The 22,501-nt window shown below is 44.6% G+C and overlaps 1 protein-coding gene and 1 long non-coding RNA gene across 2 annotated transcripts in view; one reads left to right on the top strand and one right to left on the bottom strand.

Moving 5' to 3' along the window:
• The window catches only part of TMEM132D (transmembrane protein 132D), a 596,131-nt gene that overhangs the window by 136,327 nt on the left and 437,303 nt on the right, over nt 1–22,501 (bottom strand). The window lies entirely within an intron of this gene.
• Nucleotides 13,297–15,609, top strand: LOC140619157 (uncharacterized). The gene is made up of 2 exons (XR_012019087.1): nt 13,297–14,158; nt 14,434–15,609. It is a non-coding gene; the product is annotated as an uncharacterized lncRNA (long non-coding RNA).

Genomic DNA, 22,501 nt, shown 5'->3' with positions numbered 1-22,501 from the left:
AAAACTAGCTGATTATCGCAGATTCAATTTAAACCAATATAATTGCCTTTACGGTACATTCATAATACAGTTGTCTTTTCTAAAACAAAACAAACAAAAAGAAAATCAAATGATTGATTTTTATAACAAATGTGCATATCCTTAGATATTGTACTAAATCAAAGGCGTACTCCCTCCTCCTCTGCGTGACTCGAGAAGTCACCTGGATGAGCTCATGCCAGGCCACTGGTGGATATATACAGTGACTACCCAATGGCGTGATCTTGAATTTTGTTGGTGGAGAGGCGTTTGTTTTGCAAATTTTGGAATAATGTGGCTAATCTAGATTGCAAACTCATTGAGAATAGAAAGAATCTTCTTGATGCCCCAGTGGTGGGCCATCTGCTCCTCTGCATCCAATTATCTTCCATTTCTAGATAAATGGGACCAGTGAAAGCCTTAATCCCAGCCCGCATCTGCTGTGAGGGGTTAGATGCTAACAGCTCCTGGATCTCCAGAGAACTGCCTTTGGCCAATGGGATATGCCTCTCTCCAGGTATTATCTGGAAGATTATGCTCTCCCCCAAACCACCCAAACCACCTCTTATGCCTGAATGATGGGGAAGACAAAAGACCAGCTTCCTTGCTTTCTGGGGGCTCTGCTCAGGGCTCTCCCTGGGGTCAGGCTGCAGATGGACTTCTGAGAACCCTTTGCCTGCTTCTTGCCCTGCTCTATTTATTCCCTTCCCTCTCTCTCCTGAAAATGGTCCTTCAATCAATCACACAGACAAGAATCTGCATCCTACTTCTAGGAAATCCAACCTAGGACCAAATCAGAGCCGTGATATCTGTAACCCAGAGATCAAGTCAGAGTCAGCCAGGACCTGAGGGTTCCAGAGGAGACAGTCACATCCTGTCTCCTCCCTGGGCTGAATTCCAAAGGCAGTAAGGACACCAGCAGGTAAGAACGGGAATAGGAGAGCAGAGGGAGCAGGTCTCTTCTCCAAGTTCCATCTCAGAGAAGAAATGGGGAGCTGATGAGGGCTCACGTTACCCCCTGAGGCATAATCATCAAGAAACAACTGCATGGGAATAAAGTTCAAGACAGGCCAGAGCCTCCTGCCCCTCCCTGAAGTGAAGGGTATACGTGTGGCTCAGAAAGCTGGCGATCTGCAAGTGCCCATGGTCCTGGTGAAGACCAGGGGTCATCTGGGTTCACTGATGACTAGAGGCCAGGTGGAAAGGATGGGTCTGGAGGCTCGGTGTGCTGCCCCTGAGCCCAACACAGGGCTTGGCAACAGGAAGGTTCCACCCTTGACCAAGTGTGAGTTCACCCTTGGGACCAATAATCTGAGATACATATGCAATGCAGCTAAGTATGAAAACTAAATTGAGAGGCAGAAAAATCAGAGAAATGTACATTTCTTGCACATCTGAGTTACTGAGAGGATGGCTGTAGCCAGTAGGGTCTCAAAAGCATTTCTGATTATGACCTCGTGCTGGATGACATAGTCAGAAAGCACCAGCTGTGAAAGAGGAAGGAGCTTCAGTTCAGGGCAGCCCTTCTCACGTGTGAGGCCAGATGAACACATGCTGCTCAGTCACATCTTGTGGGAATCATGCTACCACTTCCGGCTGTCTGTGCCAGAATGTGTGTTTCCTGGCACAAGAAGACAAAAAAAAAAAAAAATCCTTGCTTCCCCAAAGTCTCCTCAGAGGCTCTGCTTACACTCAGTAACAGAGGGGGCTTGTCGGGCAGGAGCTGACAGCTCCCAATCTGTCATTCATGCATGCATGCATCAAACAACTATTTACTGAGCATCTATTATAAATCAGGCATTCTTCTTGGCTTTGGGCATCTAGGGGTGATAGTGACAGAAAAGGAGCTGCTGTCACAGAGACTGCAGTGTAGTGAAGAGACAATGAATAAATAAATCATCAATATAATTTCAGATGGTGATAAGCACTCTGAAAATGATCCAGTATGTCTCCTACACAGTAGACCTTCTCACAAGTGCTTTACTGGATTCATCATTTAGTGCCCTCATCAAAACCTCATGAAGTATGTGCCACTGTGGTCCTAATTCAGTAAAAGCAGAACAAGGGGCAGGGGTGGAGGTGTGGGGGGGGGGGTGGACAGGCTAACAGATGTGCCCAAAGTCATTGCTAGGAAGAGGTGGGAATGTGGATCGCAATTGAAATAGTTTGACTTTCGTGTCCCCGTGATGATGTCCACTGTCACCAGACAGGCATTAAGCTGTGGCCACGATCCACCTGCCTCGGGACACTGCTCACCAGCTGCAGGCAGCAGGCCAGCATGACACTAAATGGTGAGCTCAGATGGGGGCTTCTTCAGGTAGCGTGATCAGGGACAGTACAGGGGACCTGCAGTGTAGGGCCTGGGTAGAGAGATGGGGATAAGCAGGTGAAGTAGAAGGGAGAATTGTTCCAGGCAAGAGGACATACCAGCGTGTGAATGAGCCTGGCCTCTTAGCAGAATAGAAAAAGAAATCTTCATTAAATTGGTCCCCATATGTATTCACATTTCTAAACTTTCCTGAGGAGCATTCTTGGCAATGAGCCTCATCCTACCAACCGCAGGAGTGCCTCACCTTCTTCCCCTTCCTGGACACAATGCGAGTTTGTGTGGCTCCAGCGTCTGACCCAAGGCATCAGGCACTTCATACACAGGTTTTCTTGCTGTTCAGCAGAGACCCTTCTCAATTATGGTACATACTTGCCCCCTCTATTTCTGAAATGGGATTATTATGCTTGCATAAATATAAACAAAAGAAACGCCTTAGACTAAAGTGGTTTTTTTTTTTTTTCCTAAAGCACTGGATGATTTTCAAAACCTCTTTTTTGCAAATAGAACTGCCTGCTATTGCACTTGATGGCACGACCACACAGGGTGACTGGCCGGGCTTCTGTCCTCTGAGAGCCTCAGGCCCCTAACCAAGAGGGGAATATTGGTTGCTCCATGACAGAGACCAACCTGTCCACACAGTGACCTCCTGTCTTGGTTGGGAGAAAGGTAGTGAGTCAGCAGAGACAGCCCTGGACATGCCTCCCTCTGCGTGCATGCATGGCATGGGGAATGAGTGAATTCATCCCTCCCCTTGAGTATGAGTCTGTCTGCACAATGAGATATGTTCAACCATCAAATAGGAGGGAAGCCCTGATACCTGCTACCACATGCATTCATCCCTAGAGCACTATGCCAAGAGAAAGAAGCCAGACAGGGAAAGCCACATATTGTATGATCCCATGTATATGAAATACACAGAAGACACACCCATAGACTGGATGCAGACAGGTGGTTTCCAGGGGAAGGACTGTGGAGAAACCAGTTGTTGGGGGCTTCCCTTCGCAAGAGTGGAGATGTTTTGAAGCCTAGAACTAGGTAGTGGTTGCACAATATGATGAATGCAACTGAGCTGTTCACTGAAATGGTTAATTTTATGTTACTTGAAGACTCAAACTGCCTCTCCCAGTCACTCCACCAGGATCTGCTGAGAGGAGGGGTCAGATCCAGGTTTTTTTCAGCCATAGATCCTTGTCGAAATGATACAACTTCAACCATGCCTCGCTGTGTCATATTTCTATTTATTCGGATAACGTGCTTTTAAAAAAACTGCTGTTAAAGTCTATGCTTTTCTTCTTGCTAACAAGAAAGGTTTATTTTAAAAGAACGATTTATAGAAAACTGTGGCAACCAACCCCTGAGTCCAATTCTGGAGAGAAGTTTTCTCTAGTTTTTGGGTTCATTAGGAAGAAAATGAAACTAAAAATAAGATAACTAAGATCAGAATTTCAGACATAGCAGCTTGCCACAATCCACTTGAGATCATTATACGGGAAAAACAGCTGATGATCAATCCAGAAACAGTGCAGAACCCAAAATATATGTGGGCATTGGTGTTTCACTTATGGTGTTTCATAAAATTCAGAAAACATATCACCAGTGCCATATTTGAAGTTGTCCTCATCTTCTTATAGTTCAGCTGGGATACTTTTTTGGGATGATAAGTATGATAGTCTACTGGGAATGTGACCAAGGAGACAGGCTTGACGGAGGGCAATGTAGGATTATTTTTGAGAGTGAAACACTGGAAGCACATTATATGGCTAGATAAACTCTATTGTGGAGGCAACAATGCTACGTGTTTATTGCATTGTTTCCTCCTCCTAGGAGCAAAGGGAAGATTTCTGGGTCTCCCTCTATCTCAGGCTGGGGCAGGTGACCAGGTGCTGGCAGCTGGGAAGAACAGGGTGTGAGGTGCTCTTTTTGTTCAAAAGCAGCAAAGTGCAAGCAAATGGTGCTAGCACCAGATCTTGGCATCTAAAGAATGTCTCTCATAAAGGAACTCAGGCTCCTTGGAGAAATAGCAGGCTCCAGAGTAGGATAGGAAAATAAAGGATGAGCCTGGGACCCCTCATAGTGGCAAAAAGTAAGGAAATGCTCAGAGACGGGTGGTTGCATCTTGAAAAGACATGGGAGCCAACTGGAAGTATTCCAAGTGGACAGATTAGACAAGAGCAAGAAAATAAATAATGACAGCAATGAATTATAATCCACAGAATGAAACTAATATCCACGTGTCCATCACTGATATAGATACACAATTGAATAAATAAATAAATTCCTTTTTTTTTTTTTTTTAAGTAGGCTTCATGTCCAGTGCAGAGCCCAATGCAGGGCTTAAACTCATGACCCTGAGATCAAGACCTGGGCTGAAGAGTCAGATAGTTAACAGATTGAGCCACTCAGGCACCCCATAAATAAATGAATTCCAGCTAATAACATAGAAGGAATTATGGAAATAGAAATTTGCCATTTGGCAGACACTGCAGGGACAACTGTTTCAGAGTCAAATTTGTGAGCAAAGTATGACAATCAATCGGTTATTTCCACAGTCTCAAAGCCTCTCTACACGTATCTAACACACAGGGAAGAGAAGCATCAATTGATGAATCTGGCAGATGCCAACTTGACCAAATGCTCAAAGCCAACCTCACCTGTAACCAGATGCATCGATGTCATGTGCTTGTTGATACGACACAGAAAGTCATAGCATCGTTTCCATGTTCATCATGCCCAAAAAGTATAACCCAAATTTAATCACGAGGAAACATTAGCCAAACTCAAATTGAGGAACATTCTTCAGAATCACTGGCCAGTACTCATTGAAAAAGGCCACGCCATGAAAAACTCAACCAGAATAAGGAATCATCCCGGAATGAAGAGGTTACGGAGATATGGCATCCATCCACAGCATGTGGGCCTGGACCAGATCACTCATGGTGAGACATGGCATTCACATGGCAACTGGTGGAATTCAGGTAGATCTGTATCTACTAAGAGTTTTGTGTCTACTTCTCGGTTTTGACCATTGCCTTGTAGTTCACATTAACATTTAGCGAAGCTGGACACAGGGACTGTGGGAATTCTTCTCGTTCATTGGCCTCGCAGCTTGAAGCCTAAGCTCGTCTCAAAATGAGAAGTTAACGAATGAAAGTCAATGTATTTCTCCCACCTCTGTCTTCCTCTCTCATGTTAATTTTGGAAGTCATGCACTGAGGTGGCAGCATCACGAAATGGAAAATGTCTAGATCCCTGAGTCACTGGATGAGAAGGCACCCTCGCCAAACTGAAGTTAACTTCACATGAATGAGAAATACATTTCTGTCCTGCAGGGATGCCGAGCTTTCAAAGAATATTTGTTACCATAGTGTAACCTACCCAATTCTGATGCAGGCAAGGAAGGGACAGTTAGCAGAGATGGCTGGTTCTACTGGTTCTACGTGTACAGACATGCTAGATCTCTAGGAACATTGTGGATTAGGGAGAAAGTAAGTTGCCAAACGAGAGCTACAGAATGAAATATTTTACGTTGAAATAAATTCACGAAAGCTGCATACAGCTTTCACATTTGCAGGAATGTGTGTTAAAGGCACATAAAAAACTCAAGAAGGGTACCCAGCCTCAAGAGTGGTCATCTCTGATGAAGACAGAAGGCCTCAGGATATTTTAAACGTGATGATATATTCAGGAATCGCTTTGTAATTAAAATTCACAATAAAAGCAGGCAGTGTGTTAAGCTGTTGACCTCAGCTAAATGATTTGCAAACCCATGGCAAAGATACATTTTCATTACAGACATCATTAATTTGTCAGGGAGAAATTCTCTGTTTCCTGTCTAATGAAGTTGCATTTCCCCAGAGGATTAAGTCCCAGATTCAGAGCTGAAGGCAGAAATTGCATAAAGTTCATTACTCCTAATGTTTTCTTTAAATTGTCCACAAAGTATAGAGTAGACAGTTTCCTATATCCAGTGCAGTATATGGGTTTTCATGGCTCGAATGTTATGGGATCACTCAACTACACGAGAGAGGCCAGACATAATGCCAGGCACAGATATCTGGGCCAAAGCCTTCCACTTTTAAGTCAAGTACAAAATTCCTATCAGCCCCTGGAGAGTGGCCAGAGAACTGAGCCTGTGTGATTTCTTCTGTTCTGTTTAAATATTATGCCAGTTTTAATGCATGCTAATACATGTGTCCACTGTTGAGGAATTAAGCAAAATAATGAGGTTTTGTCTTCCTGGGGTTTGCTCCTAAAAGACAGTTCAAACATTAGGGCAAACGGGGTGTGACTTCGCTTCATGAGGCTTTCATAAAGGTGACAGTGTCTTGTCCATAACTCTTCCTCTGGTCTTCCTCTGGCTCTTCCTGCCAATGAGCTCAAAAAATTACAATGCTTTTGTTTTGTTCTTACCTTCAACATCTTTTCACCTAAGTCAGAGTTACCAAACTGAGACTCAGTCCTTCACTCCTTCCCTCCCTACAAGGGTGGGCCATCTTTGGAGAAATTTGCTCTGGACCGTTGTAACAGCACATGGTCATTGGAAGGAGATGCTCAGTGTACACTGGGGCACAGACTATGGAACTGGGACCTGAAGTCTCTATAGGGTGGGTTCCCACTCGGCTGCTAAGGCAGTCAACAGAGTTCCATCTGGGGGCCAGGAGGAGGAGCTCTCTGGGAGAAGAGCTGGGAAATTACTAAGAGGCCACTGTAGGGCAGTGATTCCTGGCCTGAGTGGAGAGTGGAAGCAGGGAGGTCAGAGGCTACCAAAGCAAGCATCACATGGATGGGAAAAGGCAATGGGCTTTCTATAGTGAATCAGAAAGAAAGAGTGAATGGGTTTGTAGAGGCCATGTAGGAAGCCATGAGATTGTGGGAGACGGAGAGGATGGCTTTTAGCATGAGTGCAGGGCACAGCAGACAGTGAGATAAGTCCTATAGGATGCTGTGATTAGAGCTTGCCTGCCACATTAGAACACCTACAATCATAAGACGGAAGAACACCAACCAAGCACAACATTCATGTTTTTTGGCCTTCTTCTCCTTCTTTCTGTGATTTAGCAAAATAAAGTCATTCTCATCAATAAGAAAGCTTCTGCATCTTCCTTTATGTGGTATGAATAAGAAGGTTAGTCCCCATGAAGACACCTCCTCTCCCATTTCCAAAACACAGCTGTAATGCAGTAGAGCAACAATGGAAGAACTAATCATCTTATTCCACATTAGCCTGCTTCAATGTGGGAAGAACTAACACTGGAGAAGCCAGATATTCTTCTAGAAAAGATGGAGCCAGGTTAGTCCCTCATTCTGGCCAAATCACATTCACAAGAGCAAATGAGATTGATCCATCTCCTAAGGAGAATCCTTTAACTAGAGAAAAGCCAGGGTTAATCAAAGGAAAACAGACAAGCACACTTGAATGCTGTTCTTGAGCATCTCAATTCTAGCCTGAGCCTCTGGATCCCCATGTCCTGCCACCAACTGTCATTCGTATAGACGGACATGGATAATGCAAGTCTCATTGCCCATAGAATCCACTTGATATTGAGGATTGTAAAGACATTACTTTTATTAGACAGGACAGATGGTGGATCATGCCACTGGGTGAGAGGAGATGTGAGAATAAGGTGGAGAAGAAAGGAGAAAAGGGAGGAAAAAAGATCTTTTCACAGCCTTTGATTTCTAAAACCGATACTATAAGAAAAAAAAAAACACAGGCGATGTTGAGATTTGGGGCAATACTTGGTGAATAACAGCAAAGATTCCTTAGCTTCTGGATCTGGGAAAGGGGCTGTGGGGAAATAGAGATAAATTGCAGGATCTTGCACAAAGCCTTAACCCTCTGATCCCTAGAAGCAGAGATGGCACCTGCAAAGGAGAAGCCTTGCCATGTGCTTCCCAAGGAGGATTCCCAGGAGCATGGGGAGTCTGCCAGAGACTTGACAAGGTTGGCAGGGCATCACAGAACATCCTGGAGATGCATCACACCACCCTGGGCTGTGGGGAGGCAGCGGAGATGCATCACACCACCCTGGGCTGTGGGGAGGCAGCTGTAGGACTCTCATGTGCCAGGAATGGGTCAGGAGTGCCAACAGGTCTTTGGACCTGGAAAGACATGGCTAAGGGAGGTGGAGTAAAAGGTTTTCAAGGTGGCTTGTGTGCAGCAGGTTTTCCTGGGCCTCACATAAAAGCAGGTGGGGCAGTTGGAATCTTGGACGATGCCTGCATGAACACGATCCATGGGGTTAGATGTTCCCCTCTCACCCACTCTGGAAACATATTCTGGGGCTTCCCAGTACATAAACACAACCCAAAAGCAGAAGGAAAGGTGGAACTTCAGGTGACAGAGATTATGTTTGGGACAACTAGCCTGGCAGGGCTTGAAAATCTGAAAGAAAATTAAGTTGAGTCATTGATAGGTAATAAAAGTATTTATCTTGCATTGTTAGGGCATGATCTCCATGTCTGGATCTTGAACATTTATGTCATTAGAATACTGTGAATTACACCACTGACATTCAACGCTTCTACTGTGACTCAGAACATGCTTCAAGATTCTCAATGCCTCAAATGCCAATTTTGGGTCACCGAGGGCTTGGTGAGTCTGTATGTCTATTTCGTAATCTGTAAAGCAAAGTCATTAGATGAAATATTTTATAAAGTGAACCAATACAGGGAGGTTGATCATAAAACCATCAACTGCCTGCTCTGTGTTGGTGACGTAGGGCTCAAACAAGGAACAAGGAAGGCATCGTGAAGAGGCATCTCACTGTGGTGAGTGAAGACAGTGGAGTTCATGCCCAGTATAGAGCCTCACCTGCCCGTCAGCACATGCCTGGGGATGGGGACGGTGGCAGAGAGACAGGGACTCTGGGACACTGTGTTTCTTACAGAGTTTTTAGCTCTTCCTGCTTTCAATGCCATCTGACACTGCCTATTTCCAAGATATCTAGAACCCCTAAAGACCTACACATTTTTCTTTTCCTTTTAATTCAGTATATGCCCTCCCCACACCACCCTTCTGCAGGTGACAAGCTGCCTCTGCTCTACTAATTCAATTACCACCTGACAGTCTTCCTCTTCTCTTTCAATATTTTGTTGAAATCTCTTCTAGGACTGTTCATTTTTTTCCCCTTCAGTTTGATGGGGTCTTTTGAGAGAGAAATACTGTTGTGATGGTTAATTTTATGTGTCAACTTGATTGAGACATGGGGTGCCTGGATAGTTGGTCACACCATATTCTGGGTGTTTGGAGATGAGATTAACACTGAGAGCAGATTGCTCTGTATTGTATGGGAGGGTCTCATCCAATCAGTTGAAGGTCTAAAGAGAACAAAATGATTGGCATTCCTCGAGCAAGAGAGAATATATACCAGTTCCAACTGGTCTATTTCTATCTATGTCGAGAGATAGCCAGTTGGGTCTATTGCTTTGAGGCACCCTGACTGGTACAAGAATCCTCCATGGATGTCTAGATTCAACAACAGTGATGCTCTTCTGGTTATTGTTTATGTACCAGCAGATCTTGAATACATCATCTCCTTTATTCCTCTTAAAGGTGTTGCAGAGAGGTGCTTGGAGAAGGTGAGTAGTTTGCAAAGGGAAAAATGGCAATAATAGTAATTTTTAATTAAAAAAAATTTCTGCAGCTTTATTGAAGTATAAAGCTTCCTATTCTGGGACTTGTATTACTGGTACCCCCAGCCCCTGGCAACCATCCTTCTACAGTTTCTATGACTGGCTTTTTTTTTTTAAGATTCCACAAATAAGTGATATCATACAGTATTTGTCTTTCTCTAGCTGGCTCATTTCACTTAGCAAAACATCCTTGTAGGGAATGTAAATTGGTGGAGTCATTATGGAAAACAGTATGGAGGTTCCTCAAAAAATCAAAACAGAACCACCCTAGGATCCAGCAATCCTACTTCTGGGTATATACACAAAGGAAATGAAATCAGTATCTCAAAGACGTATCTGCACCCTGTCTTCATAGCAGCATTATTCACAACAGCCAAGAATGAATGAATGGATAAAGAAATTGTGGAGCCCATGTGTACATGTGCATGCACATGTAGGCACACACACAGACACACACTGGAATATTATTCAACCATGAGAATGAAGGAATTCCACCACTAGTGACAAGAGAACAGGGATTGTAATCTTAGCACAGTGCCCACTACAACAGAGATACCTCCCTCATCACATCTAAAACATCTTTATGTCCGGTTCTAGAAGCAACAAGATGTCCGTTGAGTAGCATCACAAAACTCCTGTGTTATATCCTTTGTCTTCATGCTTTTCATAGCCATGCAGCATGGTCAGCAGACAAGTGTTGGAAGTTTCCAGTTTATACTCTTGTTTCTACCCCGAGTACCAGCAAAATTTAGGTGAAATCTATAACTCTTTCTGTTCCCTACATCTCTCTCCCCACAGTGCACTAATGTCCTAGGTTTGTGGTGGGTCCTTCATGACATCTGAGAGGGAGAATTTACCTGATTCTTCTGAATGAACCACAAGACACAGCTCAGCCTATGTTCTACAGAGAGCAGAGCCTGCAGCAAGGGTTATATGCTAAGCAGGGGTGCAGGAGTTGTAGGGTAGGGCAGGAAGGAGTTTGGTGTGAGTATAGGACTGAGGGGGCCGGTGTTTGGTATCAAGCATGACAATTTGCTCAAATTTGCCAGATTGTTTTCTGGGAATGCTGCTCAGAATAGCCCATTTTGGGAAGAATTTATCCACCGGTCTTCATTTTTTGTTGGTCAAAGCTGTGCCCTGCAGGATGCAAAGTACATTTTGGTCCCAACCATTTAAGAATTCATTTATAGAAAGCTAGGAAAACTCCGAAAGAGTTTTGTGTGTGACAACTCATAATAGTCTCCCCCACACCGCCTCTCATCAAACTGAACAAACAATCTTTTTTAACTTTTGGAACATGTGAACACTATTAATAATAAAATATTTTCTCTTCTTCACTGGTATTAGATTTCGCTGCTGAGACAAGAGGGAAGTGGGCACAGCACATCCTAGGTGTCCTTCAGGATGTTCCACGGTGGTGCTTAAGAAGAGGAAGCTGCAATTTCTATGAACCCCTTTGTGCTGCAAAGTTAAATGGGTTTCTGCAGTGAACCATCCCGAGTTGACTGCCTTCCGATATGCCTAATCATTTTTGTAGGCAAATTTCAAATCTCAAGCACTTTCTTAATGCTTTCAAAATCCGAAATTAGTCAGGCATACAAAGATAACTTTGGTGCTTTAAAGGTAGACCAAAAAAGGTGCAAAATGAAGAAAAAAAATAAAACCTCACACCTTTTCTTTTGCGAGTTTCTGCACATTTATTAGAGTTTGGGCACAAATAAGATTTGTAGAATAATGACTGCTTTAATAGGCCTTCCAGAATGTGCCAGGGAGCCCAGTTCAGCTTAGAGGAGATGGTGAACATTTGAGCCAGCTGCTTAATAAAGATGCAGGAGTGTGCGTTCTGAATCCCATACTCCCAAGGCCAACCAATGCACACAGAAGCTATTAACCTGTGGAACATGGCACATTGCCAAATAGCTCCCCTAGAAAAGGAGAGAATTCTGAGCCAGAAAAAATGGGAATGCCATTGACCTGTTAAGGTAAAAAGGCATTCGATGCCTGCTTAGTTACCAGGGCTGGCTTGGGAGGGAAGACCATGACTACAGGCCACCAGTGGGTACCTGCCTAACTCGAGCTCATGCACATGCCACTGGCCTGTTAAGTTCTTCTTTGGGTTTCTAGTTGCCGCTATCACACATGACCACAAACCCAGTGGCTTTAAACAGCACCAATCTTGGTTCTGGAGGTTAGAGTCCAAAATCAAGGTATTGCCGAACACGTTCTTCTGGAGGCTTTGGAACAGAATCTATTCTCAAACTTCTGGAGGCCACTCACATTCCATTGCTTGTGGTCCCTTTCTAGCACCTGTCCCATTTGTCATGTCCCTTCTGACTCTTTATCCTCATGCATCCAGCTGCAGGTCAGTTCTCCATCTGAGCCTCCCTCACAGAGGGACATGTGTGGTCACATACACATGGAGGGTGAGGGCAGCGTCCTTGCCTCCCATCCTGAACCACCCCTGCAAAGTCCCACTTATCACCTATGCTGACATTCACAGGGTCCAGAATTAAGGATGTGGGGATCCTAATGGGGGGAGGTAGGTATTATTTAACCATATCATCTTCAGAAGAGAAGATGGAAACCAGGCATGAGCCCTCGCATTCTGGAAAGGGCTCTCCCCTTGGAACAAACACGGTTTCACTGTGTGGTTTACTTAAACTTCTTGGTAACGTCTACCCTTTCCCAGAGTTTGCCTCATCTGATGCCTGTGTTATCAACATCCAAATCCTCTTTTGGGTATGCGTAGAGAGCCTGCGGCCAGATGGAGCTCCGAAAGCCAGGGCAGTTCTGGGGCCCACAGAGCACCCTGCCTCCCAACAGGGGTGCAGCAAATGCTGAAGAAGACTCCTTGTTGGGAAGGTCTGAAGAAAAAAGGCTCACAGACGAGACTCATGTGCCCGTGATAATTACATCCTCATCAAACTTGCCTCAAGGCAAGAATGCCACAGGCATTCTTCCTACTTCCCAGATGGGCAACTGAGGCATGGTCAGGGTAGAGTATTACCCCTTCACTTGCATCCAGAATGATGCAGTGACAGACCTGCCCACCACCAGACCCTGCCTCTGCTGGACCTGCCACCACCAGACCCCACCACCACTATCAGCGAGAATGACACCTGACGTCCACTGAGCACTCGTGTACTGCTGGGCACGGTTCTAGGCACTTTTATGCATTACTTCCTTAAATCTGCTCTCCTTTCCAAGCCCAGCAAGTGGGGAACCCTTGACTCATTTTACATGTGAAGAAATGCAGGTGCAGGGAGGCTAGAGGATTCACTGTTGCCGTGGTCTGATTTGCAGGCTCTGGAACTCAAGAGCCACATCCCATTGTCACAGATGATGATGTGGCCAAGGGGAATATGATGTCATAGGAGGTACACTGGGAAAGGCCTTCACCACATTGATGCATCCGAGGAACTATCGACTCCTCCTTTTGCAGGGATCCACAGCATCCACCTAATGGGCGTGAGCTGTAGCCACTGTGAATCCTGGCCGACTCCCAGGCTCCGAAGAGTTTGCTTAGGAAAAGAATGGGGCAGAATGTGTGTGCAAAGGCTCTGCCTCAGGTGGCCAGGTGTGGCATGGGACACCACGTACTGTTCTCACCATCGCCGACACATGGCTCAGCGGCTGATGCTCTGCTTCCGGCTGTGGGTCTCCAGGTGGGCTGGGCTCAGAGGGCCTGCACACTCGGCCCACAGCTCCCAGCTGGGTTCAGGTCCACGTCTCTCATTCTTCTGGGACCAGCAGCCTATGGGCATGTTTTCCTCCTAACGAAGGCAGAAGCATGATAGAGCAAACCTGACCATGTACAGACATTTCCAGCATCTGTTCTGTTCGTGCGCACTACCGTCACCTTGTCCAAAGAAAGTCATGTGGCTAAAGTCAAAGCAAATGGAGAGGGGAGATGAAGTGACCTCCGTCCTCGTGGAGGTTCCATTTTCCTGACTACAATCCCTCACTTGTGCATCTGCTTCAGTGGATGAAGAACCAAGGGACACAACCTGGTGTCCTATACACACCCCTGTCTCCATGCCAGGGCCGTGGTGATCTCTGAAAATGTGAACTCCCTGCCTTACAACTCTGCATCCACGATAAAAGTCAAATTCCAGATCATGCCCTAAAGGATCCCATATTCTCCAGAGCCTGCCAACCACCTGCCTTCAAGCTCTAGCAAGTGCTGCCCTGACCTCATGTCCCAGACCTGGGTCTTTTCCCTGGCTATTTGAACTTGCTCTTCCCTTTAGTGTATGGGACCCCAGCCCTTCACACCGCCTGCCTCTAGCATATACCCTCCCACCACTCGCTCAGCTGTCCTTCACATCTTCCTACTTGGGTAGAGCCATACCTCCCATAGAAAGATCTGATTAGCCCAATTCACCACTATGTCCCCCCATGACGAGCACAGTGCCACATTATATCATTGACTCCTTAACGATGTATTGCAGGGAGAAGATGACCCAACGAGGACACATGAATAAGACACTCATGTGTAGTCCAGCAAGCTGGAGAAAGTGATGCTTTGTAGATATGCATCATGCCTAAAGAAGAGGATATTCATCAACTTCAATGCACTTGGGCACACATCTCTTCTATTTGGGAAACGTCAGCTTGATTGAGTTTCGGGGAGTTCTATGGCCATGGTCTCTCCTGAGGCTTGGCAAAGGGTCTCAAGTGACCCCCAGAGCATGGGACATCAAGTTATGGATTGGTGACAAAGCAGGGGTGAAGGAGCTGGGGGCAAAGGTGTGCACAGCCCAAGTGGTGCTCTGCAAAGCCAAAAGAAGGCAGCATGTCACGTCTGAGCTCTGGAGCTGGACTGTGAGTTAGGACTCTGGATGAGTTTCTTAGCCTCTATTGACCTCAGTGTCACATGATGAAAGTGCAGATAATAATAGTACCTTCCTCACAGTCATCAAAATTAGATGGGCTAGTTCATGCAAAGCCTTTGGTGAGTGGCACTCGGTACATAGTAAGCAATCCATCTGGGTTTGCTATTATTAGTATAAATAAATATTAATTTGGATCAAATTGTAGTTGCAAAGTAGGGAGAGAAAGAAAAAAATCATAATTAGAGTTGTTAAATAACACTTGTTATAATTTCCCCGTGGTGCCTTCTCAAAATAAGGTCTTCTGTAAATGCCACTTCAAATCTCAGAGCTCAGCAACTCACCCACCAGCCAGCTGTCAGGAATGGGTTTAACTCACAGAAGTGGCTCTGTTCAGCCATTTCTAGTTCCCTGACAATGTTATCTCAGGGTTACCCAGCAGAAAAGTTACACTGCTTATTATAACCACAGTATAAACAAGGCCTGGGATTTATATAACACCTCAGTTACCAAAAGCTGAAAAGCACATCTGAGTGTTGAAGTCATGTCTGTATTCACAACATCCATGAAAAATCAAGAGAGTCTGGTATCTTACTCCATTTGCAGAGAAAGAGGAAAAAAGAAACCAGATAACTTCACCAGGGTCACTCAGGACGGAAGTTAAATAGCTGAAAATAAGTCTGAAAAACTAACGTTGGCATAACAAACCCTCTATAATTTACCCGACTTTACTTTTAAAAAATATGTTTACTTGTATTTAATCTCTTTCCAAAAAAAAAAAAAAAAAAAAAAGAACTGGGAGTATAATTGATCGATCAAGTAAGATATCCCAACTGCATACCCTGGGTTGATCACAGCCCATGACGGTTGTGGCATGAAAGAGCAGGACTTCTCTTGGCAAGCTGGACCGCACTGTGAAGAACATCTGTGGAACACTGTAGAACCTTAATGGCCTCCGTGCAGAAAATGATCTTTATGCATGGCGCTGAGTTGCCCCACCGCGGAGAAGGCCTGCTAACTGTGGCTCCCCCAGCATTCGACATTCCTCACAGAGCATCTTTAAAATACAAAATCAATAGATTCAGAGTGCGAGTGTCCCATGGATCAACTGTTGGGGAAATGCTGACGTGGAGAAATCAGAGTGCAGAGGAAAATTTGGGTGATAATGAGAAACCTGGGGTCTGGCGAGCGCATGTGAGTGCAGACCGCCACAGCCTCTCTCACGAGCATCCCACTGGCCACGGAAGAGGTAGCAAGACGAGCCGTTTAAGGTCAGCTCATGAACAGGTAGATTCGGAAGTAGGTGGTTCTGGGGATTTGATGAGCCTTTAACTCAAGCTCAAATGATTTAAAATCTGAAATAAAGAAGCAACACAGGACAATGAGCAAAGACTACCCTGGATTCTTTTTTTCTCCCTAAGCAAATTTAGCAGTTCCAAATTCAACTCGTGACATTCTTAGAGGTACTATTTAAATTTGTTTTAAAATTTGTGCTACTAGCTTGAAAATGGCCGTATGTTAATGCAGAAAGACTTCAGAGAGTTTCTAGAATTAAGGAGAAACTTGAAAACAGCATAGAAAGGACATGATTTATGTAATGACAGCCACTTATGGGCACCGGCTGTGTACCTAACGAAGAGGGGCATTCAGGAGACGACTCTCATCCATCACTGCTGTTTTTATTTTTGCTCCTATTTCTGTAACACCATTGGAAGCAGCACAGCTTAGGCTTTAGCACTGTGCTTAGTCACTAAGGAAGCCTAGAGAATTTTCTCTTGTCCCTGAACACATGACTTCCATGAGTTTTAAAAGCTTAACGCTCCTGTTTCCCAGCGATCTCAAACCTTACAAATCCAAATCTACATTCTTGCTTTCGCCTTGAAACCCTCCCATCTCCTTGGCTCTCTCCATACACAGCACCCCACGTCCCCACTTGTCTGAAACCACACAGACCACCAGTGAGCCCTGTCCCTCTCGCAGTGCCCATGAGAGCACTGGGCTCATCTTCAGGGCTTCTTCCTCCTTTTTTTTTTTTTTTAAGATTGTGTTTATTTATTCATGAGAGACACACACACGGAGAGAGGCAGAAACATTAGCAGAGGGTGAGGTAAGGCAGGTTTTTCGGGGAGCCAGATGTGGGACTCGATCCTGGGACTCCAGGGTCACACCCTGAGCTCAACCACTGAGCCACCCAGGTGCCCCTTTTTCCTCCTGATCACAGCCCCAGACATCCGGGCTCAGGCCTCTCCTCTCCCTCTCCGCCCCATTCCCATCGTTTCTTGACTATACTCTGCAAAATGGTCTGTGGTCTTGCTGCACCCATCCATGCTTTCTCCATACAGTCTGCATGTGGCAAAGTATTTTAAAAACCACAAAACATACATATATTTCATTTCCTCATTGGCACTCCCCAAATTCTAACTATTGCCCTTGGAATAAAATGCAGACACTGGGGGCACCTGGGTGGCTCAGCGGTTGAGCATCTGCCTCTGGTTCAGGGTGTGATCTTGGAGTCCAGGGATCGAGTCCTGCATTGGGCTCCTTGCATGGAGCCTGCTTCTCCCTCTGCCTGTGTCTCTGCCTCTCTCTGTGTGTCCTCATGAATAAGTAAATAAAATCTTAAAAAAATAATCCAGACACCAACTCATCCTGAGACAGTGTTCTCTGGCTCAAATCCTGGCCACACTGGCCACACATGGAGTCCTTTGAGCCGACTGGCCTCAGGGCCTGAGTCCGCAGCATTCACGTCCCTGCCTTTTGTGTGACCAGCACATCTTTGTCCTAGGAGCCTTAGTTTAAATAACAGCTCCTTAACACAGATCTTCTCTGATCTTCCTGACTAAGGATCCCTCTTTCCCAACCTTTAACTCTCCATCACCATGTTCTGCAATTCCTACCCACTTGTTCATTCACCTGCTCATTATCTGTCTCCTACATCTTTACTGCTACCTCCATGGGGCAGGGAATCTGTGTTTTATTGGCCAAACCTTACACTTTACCTGATACATTCCAGGCTCACATACACACGATATATATGTACACATATATGCACCTACACACAGACACGCACAAATACATGTCAGTATCTATCTATCTTTGTGGAACAGATGCAAAAACAAATGAATGGGTAAAATTCCACAAAGGATTCTTTATGAAAAAGGAATATTATTTGAATTTTTACTTTATACAAATAACTGGCAAAGCATCCATGAAAGGCAATTCGTTAATTCCCTTCCATTTCTCCACCACAAAAGCCACTTTGGTCAACATATCAGAACACAAGCAGGACCTGCTGCCTATCACTTCCCTTTAAAACCTTCAATGGCCTGCTGCCTTGTTTAGAATTCATAAACTGAATATAGTAGCAAAATGAAAGGATCTTTCAGGAGGAGCTGAATTCCTCCTGGTTAATTCTCAGTGAATGATAAAACATGATAAACAGCACATAGATGGCAGATGGATTTATTAACTAGTTCTGGAAAAGAGAGGGCGGTCGAGAATCAGCTTTCTGGGCTCGAGTCTGCCATGCTGGGGTAGGGAATGTCTGATCAATGAAAGCCCTGAGTCGGAGGTCTCTATCAGGAGTGAGGGGTGAATGGCTGACTCCAGGCAGCTAGTGATGAACTTGTCATGTTTGATGCTAAGTCTCTGGAAAGAAGTAGGCAATGGTAGAGTTTAGTCAAAATTTCCAGGAAAAGGTCGCTACAGATGAGCTGTTTTTGCTGTGGAAAACCAAGGAGCATCCATCTCCAGGGTCTTCAGGGTATGTGGGCTGTTCTTCCCAACCTCAGCCCACCACCCATTAAGGGGACTTTTGCTCCCTTTCCTCATGTCACTTGGGTAACCTCCCGAACAAACACACTCAAAGAGTAGTTACGTCATGTGGTTGTTGATAGCGAAATGCATCATCATTATCTTCTTTAAACAGGGATTCCTCTTAGGTCTCGCATTATACGTTCCCTCTGCTTCGTTTTGAAAGTTGAGTTGATTTTTAATGTCCTTTTTATGGCTGTTGATGATATTTTTTCTGTTGTTAAATGCAGAGGGGAGAAACTGTCCAATTACCTATCTAATTACCAGCTCAGTAATTACTTTATCACTACTTAGGTATCAAATGATCTAAATAGCGTTCATGCCAGGATTCATCTTTATGGTCTTCTGGGACGTGTCTCAGTTGGCCCATCTCTTCTCTCAACACATACTCTGGAGTGTGAGCAGAGTCCTTGGGATTCCACAGGGTGGTTCCTTGCTTTTAGGCCTATGTAGATGGCCACCCACCTTACAGTCCCCATGTCACAACCAACCCCAGCCAGACCAGCTAGAGGAGAGCTAGGGCCAGGAAATTAAATCTCTGTCTTCATAATTGCTGGCATTCCCTATTTAGCCCACAAATATTAGGAGAGCAGGAGCCTTGTAGACTGAATCATTGAGATGTGTGCATAATGCTCTTATTGGAAAAGAAGTAGAGTGCATTTTAAACTTGTTGAGGGTGAACAGGCTGTCAAATCATGTAACTGAGGAATCGTGGGAAAAAAGCCAAATGAATCTAGATCTCAAAAAATCCGGAAGAAAGTAACCTATAAAAGCTAGAATGGAGTCACTCTTTAACCTCAGAAGGTTCCCACAAGACACCATGGCTAAGTTGGAAGTGGCCAGTAACAGTAAGTTCCAACAGTAAGTTGAAAGAGTCATGTAACAAAGCAAGGTCACTGGAGAAAGCCAAATTCTTAAAAGTTTCAAGAAAAGACAAAAACAAAAACAAAAAACAAAAAAATACAAACCTCACAAAAGAATACTATGGACAGAAAATCCAGATAAGGCCTGGGCAAGTAGGAAAACTGAAACTCTAATTTCATGACTCAAATGACTGCCAGAGGAAGAAAAGCCACAGGAATCTATGGTTGGCCAGGGAAGAATAGTAGGAAGGCATGTGGCAAGAAATGGGTCTTGGAGGAGGGTTTCTGGGGGACCAGTCAATGTCCCAGCTGAGAACAGAAGGGCAATCTCAGAAAGGCTCATTTAGAAAGGTGGGGATGCCGGGGAGCCATGGAAACTGCGTCTGTAATCTGGAGCTTGCAGTGGCCGGACTGTGACCGACCACCCCTTGGCTTGGAGGGGAGGAAACAAATGTGTTGCAGGCAGTCATGTTTGGTAGAGCGACAAGCCCAGCCCACCTTGGGGGACCGTGCAGGTGGGGAGCCAAGAGGGAAATCGTTCTGACCTCCCTCCCACCGAGCTGCTGCTGGGACTTATAGAGAATTTCTCTGGCCAAACCTACTGGAATCCAGAGGGTCCTGGAGTCCTTTAATGTAGAATATGCACAAGAACAGTGACAATGGTCTGAGGAAATGAGAGAAGGATCCCAGGCACACCCAGTCAATGGAAACACTTCACAAAATGCTACCAGGCACCTAGCTCTCTCTTTCCCTTGGTGCTCCCATTCATGTTGTCAAAGAGAGTCCTCAGACTGGAAGGGAGAGCCATTAAGAAGACTTGTATCCACATGTGAGCACATTGAGAGCCACGTCTGAGTCTTGTTAGTTGACCTCCAGCCTCCTGGCCACCATTACCTGGGACACACAGATGGAATCTGTTTGTGAACCATTTACTGAACCTGCGAAGAGCTATGTATACAGGGAAAGGTCCCAGAATAATTTTCAGTGAATAAAAATGGACAAGACAGAAAGTCGGTCATGAAAACTACAGACCAGTAAAGCTAACATCTACAGAGACACGAGTCCAGAATAGGTTGTTAAAAATATCATGTACCTTCACAAAAACTGACAATCAGAAGACAGTACAGCTTCAGGCAGGGTTTGTTATGCCTGAATAATCTCAGTTATTAACTTGTTGGATCTTCTATGTGGCATCATTTATGGATTCAACAAATACTTCTGAGTCCCTACTATGTGCCAGCGAATATTCTAGGTGTGTGGACGCTGCATCAATCAAGGTGGACAAGCCCCTGTCCTCAAGTTTACAATACAGTGGGGGATAAACACTCACAAGTAAACATAAAAATAAATAGGATAATTTCAGGTAACTTAGAGTAGAGTGAAGCAAATAAGCCACGTGGCCGAATGAATGGGGGTCAGGGGGCACCACTCACAAGCTGATTTAGAAAGCTTACACAGAGAGAATCCATTGGGTAAGTCAGCCAGGAGATATGCTGGTGGAAGAGCTTTCCAGGCAGAGGAGTAGTGAGAACAGACACCTTGAGGTAAGGGTAAGTTTCAGGAGCATCAGAGGATAGAGTATCTGAAGCTTGTCAGCAAGCAAGTTAGTTTTAGGAAATGAAATGGAAGAGGTAGAGAGGGATCAGGCAATGAAAGGATCCTTGGGTTTTGGTAAGAACTTTGAATTTTATTCTTCACATAGATGAAACTGCACAAAATGGTTTTAAGCAGGAAAGAAGACTATGTGCCTTATGTTTAAAAAGTGCTCCCTAGCAGCTCTGGGGAGAATGGATCAGGTGGGGGTGTGAGTGACAAGAGGGAAGGAAGGGAGACCATTTATTTAGGGCAAGAGATTAGCGTACCTTAAACTTAGGGAATAGCAGAAAAGATCAAATGCAAGGCTATACTTTGGAGGAAAAACCAAGAGATGTGGTTCTCAGTTGGCTTGTAGGCTAAGGTAAGCCAGTATCATGGAGAAATCTTAACTTGTTGGTTGGAGAACCAGGTGGAGCTGGGTGCATTTATTGATGTGATAAAATAAGGGAAAGATACAGTTTAGGGGAAAAAAAGAATTTATTAATTTTTAGAATATGGTAGACAAGGTTTCTCTGGGATACTGATCTGATGCTGATACAATGTACCTCATCATGTCATCAAGGACAATGAGAAGTGACTTGAATCTGAATGTGAGGGCATATATCATTTATTGTTAACTTATTCATCTGAAAACATTTTTGAACACTTACTATGTATATAGAAATAGTTTAGTTATGAAAAATGATCATGAAGTAAAGACAAAAAAATTCATGTCCCCATAGACTTACAGAACATCAAGGAAAATTGATGGCACTTCAGGTGAGATCTTGGACTGTGGCATTAGTATGAGATAGGGTCAGATTCTGAGTATACTGTGAAGGTAGAATTATTATTCAGGATCAGGAGATTGGACACAGGGTCTAAGAGTAAAGGATTCCTCAATTTGGGTCTGAGTAGCTGGAATGATGGAACTGCCTTTGACTACAATGGAGCAATGTGTTTGGAGGTAAAGATCAGGGATGCTAGTGTGATGTTAGACAACCCAGAAGAATTCTGGAGCCAGGCGGTTGAGAAGTATTCAGGCTGGAGGCATGCACTTTGGAATTATCAGTGAATAGGTAATACTTAATGTTACAGGGAAGGATGAGATCACCAAGGGATGCAGAGTAGGCAGAAAGGAATTCTAAAGACTTCCTCAGAGCGGAACAGGTGGGTAGGTGAGGAGAGAGTAAAGGAGATCAAGAAACAGTAGCCCATGAATTAGGAAAGACAACATGAAGTGTGTATCATCCCAGGAGCTTTGAATTCCACAGAGGGTGTTTTCATCCCTGTTCTGTTCAGAATTTCAATTAATGGATTGAATGAGGAAGTTGATAGCATGCTAATCATATTATACATGACATAAAGCTGAGAGTTATAATCAAAATGCTCAATCACAGATTCAGGATCCTAAAATATTTCAACAGACTGGAATG

This window comes from Canis lupus, chromosome 27, assembly GCF_048164855.1.
Source record: "Canis lupus baileyi chromosome 27, mCanLup2.hap1, whole genome shotgun sequence".
NCBI lineage: Eukaryota > Metazoa > Chordata > Mammalia > Carnivora > Canidae > Canis > Canis lupus.
Note: the sequence above shows the minus strand (reverse complement) of the source record. Positions and strands in the feature narration are given on the sequence as shown.